This window comes from Wyeomyia smithii, chromosome 2 (assembly GCF_029784165.1).
Source record: "Wyeomyia smithii strain HCP4-BCI-WySm-NY-G18 chromosome 2, ASM2978416v1, whole genome shotgun sequence".
Lineage (NCBI taxonomy): Eukaryota > Metazoa > Arthropoda > Insecta > Diptera > Culicidae > Wyeomyia > Wyeomyia smithii.
The window spans coordinates 123,700,415-123,712,813 of record NC_073695.1 but is presented as its reverse complement, the minus strand read 5'-3'; the positions used below and the strand labels follow the sequence as shown (position 1 = coordinate 123,712,813).

Below are 12,399 nucleotides of genomic sequence, written 5' to 3'. Positions count from 1 at the left end.
TGTATCGCAACACAGAAAGTCTGTATAATACAGATTTGTCTGTATATCTGGCATCTCTGCCTTATACCGCTTATACCAGCGACCAAAAAGAAACATTTCCGCTTCAAATCGCTTAAAAATTAGCGCTTTTTAGATGAGTGGCTAGTATTATAACTAACAATTTGAACGATGAGTGTGAATTCACCTACCAAAAATACCAGCATCTAAAATTTCGAATCGGGAATTCTTCTTTTAAAATACTTACTAAACCATCAATAATAATCGACACCTGGCGCTCAAAATACATTAGAAAAAAAACATTGTTACGCAATGGACGCGACGTGTAATACAAATTTATAAGCAATTTTTTTACTTGGCTCACACTATCGTAATTTGCGAAACTTTTCTAACACAAAAATTGATCAATTATTTTAATATGTCATTAAAGGAGTATGATATTTGTGGTCATGAGTGCAAATTTCGGTGATTTAGGTTTTCCCATATTTTTCATACATGGTTGATCTTATCGAAAATTGCGAAAATCTTCGAACGCGGATTTTAATTAATTTATTTTCAAAAGTCAACTACAATTGTAAGCTACTCAAAAGAAGTTAAGTCATCGAGGGAGTGGTTCATGAATTTTTTACAATTTTGTATAAGGTGGGCCAAGTATGAGGGGGGAATCTATATACCCGCATATATGCACTCATGACCATGAATATCATACTTCCTCGGTGACTCGACGTTTATAAAGTACCTTACGATTGGAGTTGACCATTGAAAATAACTTTATTAAATTCTGCATTGCTAAATATTTGCAATTTTCGATATTTTTCATACATGGTCCACACCATGTATGAAAAATATGGGAAAACCTATATTTCTTATGCCGGACATTAGGATTTGAGTGGTCTGCACTGTGCTGAATTATTTCGCGAAACATTTCTTTTTATCGAAATATTTCATTTTTGGTAACCCACACTGTAAAAAATCGACACGCTACAGACAAGTGGATTCCACTTACTTCTGTGCTAATAGATGAAACATTTTATATCTACGTGGAATCAAAAACATCATATCAAGAAGACTGGCATCTCTGGATCGATCCCATACAAATGACAAGCGTCAAATCAAACTACGCACTCCATCTACTGAAGGTGGAAATTTGTTATGAAAGTAGTTGTAATTACATCGATACAAAGACATTGTGTGTGTAATGTCAGTGAAAACGGTGAAAACAAATCACTCCTGCCTGTGAGTTTGGTTTGCATTTGAATCGCAGCAAACAAGTAATTTCAAGTTCTGTAACTTTCAATTCAATGACTAGGTATATGGATTGGCAGATGCAGGTAAATTTACAATAAGCAAAGCTAGTTTTTTCCTTGATTTTTCGGATTTTTCCAGCTTTGTCAGTGGTTAAGGCAGTAACCTTCGTTGCTTTCCAAACCGGAACTCCTTCGTCAGCGATGTTTTCACCAGTTGCATTGCTGCAAAAAACCATTGTCATCCAAGAGAAAACATTTAGCTGCTTCAGACTGATGAACCTATTTTGAATGATTCCGGTGTTTTACAGGATTTTTTGATTTCAATGTTTGCATGCCTGTACAACATCTCCAAGGTATCACATCAGCATTATCAATCATATTTCTTTGCTAAATGAGTGAACTTTCTAGATGTCGTGTGCAGAAATCTGGCTCGAAATAGAATTAACACGGAGATACATACATATTCTGTTTACTGTGATATACTAGGTGATATACAGTTGTGATTGTGGTTTTAATCGTTTCTTGTTTTTCAATGATGAGACAAATTTATTCTGTACACTAGCGATAATATCGTATAATTTATATTCAAAAAAAAACATGAAGAGAAGGAAGTGAAACTGGTGATAATAAAACGTAACTTTCCATAGCTGTCTGCTTAGGTCTTCTTCGTCTCTATGAATTGAAAGTTGTCGGTATGAGGAAATAAATGAGCACTAGCGGCAAAATATTTTCGAACGAAAAGAAGCATTTACCTGATAACATTTTTCAAGTGTGCGATTCTTCCACGGCTTCTATGGTGTGTCCATTAGAATTTTAGAAAACGTAACAATGTTCAACTTTTTAATTTTCTCAGTTTTCTTCGATTTCCGCTTATATTGGTCGTTGTCCTTAAAAGTGCTGTTCATTCCACCAAGTTTGCAGGCAATCAACATGTTTAAGTATTTATTTGTGAGGCGAAGGGCACAAGTCTCGCATAATACATCAGTGATCTGTTTGTTGTAGTACTCAGTGCTTTCTGCATCACAATCATAATTGTTTCCAATTTCCACGACCCCGGAGAAGCCAAACCTGGTTTTAATTATATTCATAAGCTCTTCTTTTACTCCTACGGTGTCAATACTTAAAAGTAGCTCAAAGTGCTTCTCAAATATGTTGCAAACAGCCTAGAAATACTTAAAAATTGTTTCGCCTGGTGTGAATATATTTGACGTTTCAGTATATTTCTTTAAATCGGACAAGAATGTAATGTTTTGATCAATTTCGTCACTTTCAGCTGTAACACGTATAAGACATTCTTTGTGTGTCAATTTACTACAAGCCCATCCTGTAGTCCAATGAACGTTCGACAATTTATTAATATCAGATGGGTCGTTCATCGGGTGGATGGGCTCCTCAGATTCTACATCAAGGTAGTGCGGTCGAACGTGGCGTTCCTTGACAATCTGAATTTTTGTTAGTTCTTGTCTATTGATTATGTACCTGCTTAGATCAGCTTGAACATTTCCAATTTGCTCTGGTAGTATCAAATGATTAATTACCAGAGACTTATAAGCAGATGAAAAGAGAGCGCAATCAGGATGGCAATTATTGCCATTTTTCCAACGGATAATGGAAAAGAAATGTTCTAAGCAATCCTGAGACAGGTTCCTTGTTCTGAGAAATTTGAATCCATGTATCTCGTGCAAGTCTTTCCAAAGTAATTTTAGGGCTGCGATAGAGAGCAACCATCCTTCGATAAAGTATGGTAAACGAGAGTGTTTTACGAGTGGTTTAAATTCATTTTCCTTCGAATAAAATAACTTTAGTTTGGAAAAACCGTTAGTATTATAAACTTGAAACTTACAGCAGTGGCGTCAAAACATTGTTTACTTATAAATTTCATCGTTTTCAATCGCTCTACCATGGCATCCATCATGGCCCAATGAGCGGACTGCTCTTGTAGTGGACGTTTCATAGCCTAATTGAGATTAGTCATTTACTTTTTTTGATTAGGTTCACAATTGTACACTGTACCTTTGTAGTATTGAAATTTGTGGAGTTAGCAGCATCAAAAAGTTCATCGAAGTCTTCGCAATACGTGGCCGTAAATATTGCTTCCTTTGGAAGTTTGTTGGTACGCACATAGGCGCGAAGGCCAACGGCAACTGATCGGCTGAGTGTCTGTGCAGCTAATCTCACATTCATCTCGGCAAACTGCGACAACTTTATATGATCATAAGTTAATGCAGGGACGTTTCGAGGCGTATGCTTTACGTCTTCCCAATATAGATCAACAATATGTTGAAAGCTGCAAACACCACCGTCGTATATAGCATTATGCTTCAAGAGATTGTTTCTTCTAGATTTATATAAATGGGGAAAATCAGACATACAGTATATTCGGTGCAATTCCGATTCGATTTCCACTTCAAAGTATGGTTTCTCAATAGAAATATTGTACTCTTTAGTGAACAAGGCACGATTCACAGAGTTTTGATCGCACACAAGTAGCTTAGGCGTAAAACCAGAATCAAAAACAAGTCGAATAGCTTCGTCAACGATACTTTTCAAAATATCCAATGGACTGCTTGAACCCAGACCTAATAGATTTGATCATTATAACTAACGCAGATTTCGCTCTCACATTCGCATTGACTTCGGATTTCCCGGGAAGTTTTGTTTGAAAACCTTTGAAATAGTCAGGCTTTGCGTTACCGAAGTAACTAATTTTCTCAATAATAGCCATTTCGTCGAAAAAAATAGTTACTAATTTTTCTTCGGCAGGCAAGGCATTAGCTTTGATTCGCAACAAATTGAAAATATTCATCGAGAAAACTTCATTTACATCGATTCTTCCCAGCCATTTTCTAATTGTGCTTATCGAAGGCAGAGCAAAAAACTGTCTTATTTGTTTATAGGCTTTAGCAGAGCAATAGTGAAGTACCAATGCTAGATGCTTCATGGAGTCTGAATATCTCCCTCCACGACATTTCCGTAGTTTATTTTTTTGAAGTTCCAAAAGCAGGGGGTCTTCAAGTCGACTCTTCATTTTACAGTTTACTGTAAATTGCTGTTTCAAATTGGTCAGCTCAGCTCGAAGACGCCTGATGAGGACTTGTTTTTTTGAAATTGTCTGTGATTTAGTTCGCAAATCCTTTTTAAGTTTAACTTCCTGTGTTTGCAGTTCTAGCATTCTTTCAGCAATCGCAATGCAACGAGTTGGATCATGGAGGTAATCATGGTCATGATCAACACCGGGGTTGACTCGCTTCATCAGCGGGTCGTTGGGAACGTGTAAATTCGTGAAAATTCCTGAAGCGACATCCACTTCTCCAGCGACATCTAGTTCATGCAAGCTTTTTTGATCATTCTCCAAATCATGATCTGTAGAATTTCTATTCCAGTCTACAAAATCCACGAAAAAGGGATTGCCAGCTGTGTTACAAGGGGAAAATTTATTTTCGCTATCTGTCCGAATGCTGGGGACTGCCCATTTGCAAAGGCTGCAATATTTTGTGTTGACTTATTCGAAACATTAGTTAAGACAACATCGTCTTACCCTTGACTTTTGTGATTTCTATTTATGAAGTCACTTTCTTCAAAGTGATCCTCACAAATGAAAGAGTTATCAGGGATGTTTCCGTCGCCACAGAATCTTTTCCATAACCTAGCGTTCCTGGAATCAAGTACGAGGGAAATCTCGAAGCAAAGAAAGTTAAAACAACTACTTATTACCTATGCTTTGCATTCATGATGAAAAACGATTTATTCAGCTGTTCCGAACTGTTGTAACAGCTTGGTACCCTGCAACGTTTAAAACCCATGCTGACCGATATCTACAAAATCAAATTTATGACAAGGAATCTTTGAATGATAATTTTAAATTCAAAGTGTTCTTTATATTTATGTACGCGTGCAATCGTAAACCAGCACACACACACTAGCATGCTTCAGTTCCACTTTTAGTCGAAAGGTTGCGTTGCTGAAACTGTCGCTCAATTTCAGGCAGAGTTCCCAGTCTTCTTGATATGATGTTTTTGGTGGAATACACTTGCGTTTCAGTTCACAGCACAAAATCAAGTGTAGAGCAACATGTCAAAAGGATCTATCTACTTTCATCTATTTTCTTGATTGACTTTTCATTTGTTTAATGGTTCAGCTAATGTAACTATTCCCAACGTGGTTTTTATTTAAAAAGCTAGATTGCATCAAAGATCAGAGCAGTTAGATCCTTTTGACATGTTACTCTACAAGTGTCTTACACTTCGGTTTGCCATGTCATGCATACCAAAATCAATCCTTTTACACTCAGATTTCAACGCTTATACACGTCAAGTGCCAAAACACGGTAAAATACCGTGGATTCAAATAGAAATCGATATAAGTCGACATAATAGAATGGTTAGGTTCGTTTATTGACATTCATATGTAAAGAGCATTAGGGATTAGCGTGCGATTTATTTTCAGTATAGAATGGGGTAGGTGAATTTACCCAGGGGACCTGCCATTAATGATGTCACGCACTTAGTGGGGAGAGGGGTTTAGATTATTGTGACATTTTGTGACATATCGGGGAGGGGGGGTTAGCTTGAGTGTGACTTCACATTTCAACTAAAAAAAAAAGACACATAGCCATACCACAGAGTTCAACTCAGAACTATTTATTATGATGGCATCATTCATTCATATTGTCGCTGCCGTACTACTCTGCAATTCGCTGGTGAGTCCAGCGACGCGAAGATTTCTAGCGACGTCATTTTGTATGATTATTTCTCGCACAGTACAATGCAGTTTTAATGCTCTTTGATTAAATTGACATAGTTTTGCGACTAGAAAACAATCAAAACTATTAGAAAATATTTCAGTCGCATATTTCGGGACTTTTTATGTTGAATCAAAGACTACCTTATATTAAAATACTACGGAATTCGCTAGAAAATCCTTGTCAGACGAGCGACCCGTCGCTTCCGATTTTTCTCTGCACGCACAGTAGTTTGACGATCTTTTTTTTGGCTGAACGTTCGCTTGAGATAAAATGAAATATTTTTTTTTAAGTTTAGAAAACATAATGTTCATTAATTCTATTTTGCCGTGCATGTTGGTTTATGAATGACAGCGCAATTCAATGCATTTTTAGTAAATTTTGACAAAACGTAAATAACGTTCCATGTGGAGAAAATTTGGATTACGAATTGTTTTAAGAAGAGGAACAAAATATGGATGGTCTTTTAGGAATCAGCAATGACACTGCAGTTAGTTATGCGACTCCATCAACAAACTGCTGGTACCAAGGATTAAGCGGCTTTTTTAGTTATCTTTTATAATCTTCTTTTTCTTTCAGTTTTTATTTTAGTAAAATCGTTCCAAATTAGAAAAAATGCATGTGTTACAAATTTCTCAATTTTTAATCAATTATAACCAAGGAAGGGGGGGATATAAAAACGTGACGTTACTGAGGGGTGGGGGTCAAAAAAGTGACATCATTAATGGATGCTCTCCAGGTCCTTTTCACATGTTTTTTACGCGGCTTTTTTACGCGGATTCTGGAATTTACGTGGTTTTTTTACGCGGATTCCGGAATTTACGCGTTTTTTTACGCAGATTCCGGAATTTACGCGGTATTTTCTTTGTGCAGATTCGGTTTCCCTTCACTCGGAATGCAGAATTAACGCCGGTTTTTTTTTACGCGGATTCCGGAATTTACGCGTTTTTTTACGCGGCACGTATCCCCCGCGTAAAAAGCGACTTTAGTTTAATCTCTATAGAACATTTTACGAGCCGTTTTTGAACTCAATTCAATTAAACTGGAAGAATGCTGAAGAAAAAAAAAAATTGAAAAAACTGGATTCCGTATAAATTTACAAAATACCGAAAAAAATAAGTTGTGAGAGAGCTTCTAATAAGTTGTGAGAGTGATGGATATTGAATGCAATATAAGTTTTAAATACAGCGGGCTTACATTTTGTTTTGTAAATTAATTTGAGGAATGCCGCCTGAATATAACATTTTTGAGAAAGATTGTTTTTTTTTTTTGTATATAACACTAGCTGACCCGGCAAACTTCGTCCCGCCCATTTTTGTGTTTAGTTGAATAATTTCAAATATTCCAAATTCATTGATTCCTTGCAATGTGTTTATAGTCTGCAAATGCACGACGAATTGGCCATAGGATATGATCAAAGTCAAAAGCCGAATCGTTTGAAATGGTTGGTTTCATCGGAATGACAACATCCTCGCCTTTTCATAAGCTCAGCAACCTTCGCTTGGGAAGTGACGGTTTTATTTACACTCGCTATCGTAATTAATTTTTCCTTCAATTTAAGATCTGGATCATCGATTTATTATCAAGATCATTGCTTTGAAACTTTGAAGAACATTATAAACGAAGTTTTCAAGAGGTGCAGTAGGACAATCCATCGATTTTGAAAATATTTCAAGAAATTGAGAATCAAGACATTTTTCTTGCCTGTTATTATTCATTTTAAACAAGCTAAGTATCACATTTAATTTGTTTTCTTTTCTTTTCTCCAATTATTTGCTACCCTGCCATAGTGCGCTTTCTTGCGCACAATGGAAGTGGACGAAAAAAAATTCTAATTCTGAGTCTATTTCACCAAAACCTCCTGACCCTTCATCCACGATTTCTTCCAATCCCCCACGCATCAAACTCTATCCAGATGGATCATCTGGTTCATTTATTGTTTATTTTCGACCTAAAATGGGACCTAAATCGAAGCCTTTGAACATTATTCAAATTTCTAAGGACTTACATTCACATTTCAAGTCCATTGCTGAAATTTCTAAGGTCAGACCCAACAAACTAAGAGTTGTGGTTAATGACCTTACTCAGGCTAACAAAATTGCTTCTTCTGAATTTTTTACTCGTGAATATCGTGTTTATGTTCCAGCACGAGATGTAGAAATTGACGGTGTTGTAACCGATTGCAGTTTATCCATAGACTGTCTTTTAAAAATGGTCTTGGATATTTTAAAAGTACTGAAATTCCATCGGTTAAATTTCTTGATTGTCAGCAACTGAAATCTGTTTCAGTTGTAGAAGGGAAGAAAATTTATTCCCCTTCTGATTCTTTCCGAGTTACTTTTGCGGGATCTGCTTTACCTTCTCACATCTCAATTCACAATGTTCTCATACCTGTTCGTTTATATATACCTCGGGTCATGAACTGCGTGAATTGCAAACAGTTAGGCCATACATCTTCCTACTGTTGTAATAAAAGCCGATGCGGCAAATGTGGGGGAAATGATCTTGATAATACTTGCAGTTAATGATAAATGTTATTACTGTGGTGAATTTCAACATGAACTTTCCAAATGTTCTTTATATAAACAACACAAAAACAAAATAAAGCAATCTCTTAAAGATCGCTCTAAACGAAATTATTCTGATCTTCTTAAGAAAACTTCAGCATGCCCTCTTATCTCATCGAACATATATGATCTATTATCCTCTGATGAGACTGAATGTGACAGTCCTGTTGCTGGTCCATCTTTTTCAAATTCTGGTGGATCTAGAAAAAGAAAAAATCTTTCTTCTCATAAACTTCCCAATAAAGGTCCTAAAATATCATTATATAATAAAGCTAACGTTTCCAAATTTAATCATGCTATTGGAAATTTAAATCAAACTCCTTCTGGAACATTGAACTTGAAATCAACAAAAGAGTTTCCTGCACTGCCATCCAAAGTTTCAATTGATACATCCATACCTTCAGATGACCAAACAAAATCAGGAATTTTGAAATTTTCTACTGTTGTAAACTGGATTCTTGAATCATTGAACATACCGGAACCTTTGAATAAATTTGTTACTTCATTTCTTCCAGTTATTAAAACATTTTTAAAGCAGCTTACATCTCAATGGCCCCTCATTTCAATGTTGATATCATTCGATGACTAACACATCGTCTGCAACTAACGATTCTATTTCTGTGCTACAATGGAATTGTAGAAGTATCATTCCGAAACTTGATCTGTTCAAAATTATGATTAATAATATAAATTGCGATGTTTTTTTCTATTTGTGAAACATGGCTTACTTCTAATATTAATCTTAACTTCAACGATTACAATATCATACGTTTAGATCGAGATATTCCTTATGGAGGTGTACTTTTGGGAATTAAAAAATGTTATTCTTTTTATAGAATTAACTTACCTCCAATTCATGGCATTGAATCTGTGGCTTGTCAAATTAAATTACAAGACAAAGATCTCTGCATTGCTTCTGTATATATCCCTCCTAGAGAACTAATTAGACACCGAATGTTCTCTGATATTGTCGAGATTCCCCCCGCACCTCGTTTAATGTTGGGAGATTTTAACTCTCATGGTGTAGCTTGGGGTTCATCTTACAATGATAACTGCTCCACCTTGATTTATAATCTTTGTGATGACTTTAATATGACTGTTTTAAACAATGGAGATATGACACGTATCCCTAAGCCTCCGGCTCGTCCAAGCGCTTTGGATTTATTATTATGCTCAACATCATTACGATTAGATTGCACGTGGAAAGTCATTCTTGATCCTCATGGTAGTGATCATTTACCAATTTTGATTTCAATCAACTGTGGGACAAACAGTACTCGACTAATCGACATTCCGTATGACCTTACATTAAATATTATTTGGGAAGTTTATAGAGAAAAAATTTCAGAAGCTTTAGAGTCATTACAACAGCTTCCACTACTTGAAAAATATGTTTTATTTGCCGGCTTAGTTTTGATTTCAGCAATATTTGCCCAAAAGAAAAATTACCCTGATGTTTCAACTAAAAGACGACCTCCTACTCCTTGGTGGGACAAAGAGTGTTCAAAAATGTACTTGGAAAAATCTAATGCCTTTAAAGTTTTTCGGAGGAAAGGAAAAATCGAAGACTTTGTACGATACGCGATGCTTGAATCCAAATTTAAAAATTTGATCAAAGCAATAAAACGTGGTTATTGGCGTCGATTTGTTAATTCGCTTTCAAGAGAAACATCTATGAGTTCTCTTTGGAATACGGCTAGGAGAATGAGAAATCGATTGTAACTAATGAAAGTGAAGAATACTCGAACCAATGGATATTGAATTTTGCGAAAAATCACAGGAGGATTGTGTGCAAAGCCACGACCGCAAGGTTGAAGTAGAATACTTTTACAAGAAAGATAACCCGGCTGCTTGCGTGTCAATCATTTTGAAATCGTATTTGTTTCGTATATGCCGCTTGTTAAGCACATTATCAATAATTCGTAATAAACATCACACTGCTGTGCATTTGCAGCAGCATCAAATCTCAGTTGCAGTTTATTAATAACCATCATCATGCTCTTCCAAATACATTTAGTAGCCTTAAAAAGGCCGATTGCTTTATTGAAAAATTATCATAAATTAGAGTGACCAACATTATCGATGAAAACAAGTATCTAACTTGTTTATCTTTGTAGATAGAAGAAAAATTTGTTCTACAATATTATAGCTCCATTAATTTTGAGTAACTTTGTAAAAAAAGGTTTTCTCTATCTTTGAAAACAACCGATTTATATTGAAAAAACACATGTTGCGCTATAACTTTTTTATTTCAAGTTTCATCTCAAAACTGTTTTTGAACGACTTTTAGAGCTTTTTAAGAGAAACAATTTGCAATGCTGACTTTGTAAATCTCAATTCTACTCAAAGTTATCAGTATTTTTCATCATCAAACATAAAAAATTTCTCTTGGTCTCATTTTAAAGGGCATACTTGACTCTATAAATAGAGGAATTTTCAAAAAGATGTTATTTTTTAAATTTGAGTAAATTCAATTTGAAAACAAGACAAAAATTTCAAAAATTTTATACATTATGCATATAAAAGCACCCAAATTTATACAAACCGTAATAAGCATCAAACTGCTGTGCATTTGCAGCAGCCTCAAACCTCAATTGCAGTTTATTAATAACCATTCATTATGCACTTCCAAAAACATTTAGTAGCGTTGAAAAAGGCCGATTGCTGCAATTGCAATTTTCATTCAATTATTGCATAAATGCTTCATGGTCAGATATACCCGCTGCAACTGCTACGCTATTCGTAGCCATGCCACACTTGTGGCCGCTATACACTGCCATTGGTATCCGCTGTCCCTGCATCAGCTGGCCCAGCTGCTATCGATGCTGAGATCCGCTGCAACTAGTGCGCTACCCATTGCTACGCCACAGCTGTGGCACCTATCCGCTATCGCTGGTATCCACTGCACTGCTACTGCTGCTGCTAAGGTATGACTGCTGTTGTTGCTGTCTAGAACTATTATGAGCGGCTTCGGCTGGAACAGGCTCTTATATAGGCCAAATAGCATATTTTCAATTGCAAAGTATATGATTCTGTCGACCGTGCTTGGGAAGCAATCATATAACGACCAATCAGAGGTCGAATTTTCGTTTTGAAAGGCTTGACTATTTTATAAACTATTGTACGTTTGAAAAATAAAATTACAATTATCTTCATTTGGGAAGAATCTTAGAAGATTTTCCAATCTATCGCTGCAAGAATGAAGGAAATCCATCGAATGCTAACCGATTTATTAGTATTTGAAATTGGACATACTTTTCACTTTTTTCGGTTTTAGATTTTCATTTCACATCCCTATGTAGCCGAACTTCCTGAGAGAAGTATTCTACTTCAAAAAGTATGTCCAGACACTGTTCCCACACAAAAAATTATTCGTGATGTGTTTCCACAACAATCACTGATGGAATCACCTTTTTTAATTACCGAGCTATCTATTGCTTTTTTTTCATGCAATAATAATGCACCTGGTTTGGATAAAATTAAATTAAATTTGTTAAAGAATCTACCTGACAATGCTAATAGACTTTTGTTAGATTTATACAATAAGTTTTTCGAGCTAAACGTTATTCCACTTGATTGGAGACAAGTAAAGGTGATTGCTATTCAAAAACCTGGAAAACCTGCTTCTAACCATAATTCATATCGTCCAATTGCAATGCTTTCATGTATTCGAAAATTATTTGAAAAAATGATTTTGTATCGCTTAGACCATTGGGTAATTAGGTAATAGTTTATTGTCACATACGCAGTTTGGTTTCCGTAGAACGAAAGGAACAAACGATTGTCTTGCATTACTTCCAACAGAAATTCAGATTGCGTTTGCTCGTAAAGAACAAATGGCTTCTGT

General features: G+C 35.7%; 1 long non-coding RNA gene across 1 annotated transcript; it reads left to right on the top strand.

Annotated features, from left to right (window-relative positions):
* Window positions 1–1,109: 1,109 nt before the first annotated feature.
* LOC129724824 (uncharacterized) lies at window positions 1,110–1,890 on the top strand. The gene is made up of 3 exons (XR_008727968.1): window positions 1,110–1,328; window positions 1,384–1,597; window positions 1,653–1,890. It is a non-coding gene; the product is annotated as an uncharacterized LOC129724824 (long non-coding RNA).
* Window positions 1,891–12,399: the final 10,509 nt, after the last annotated feature.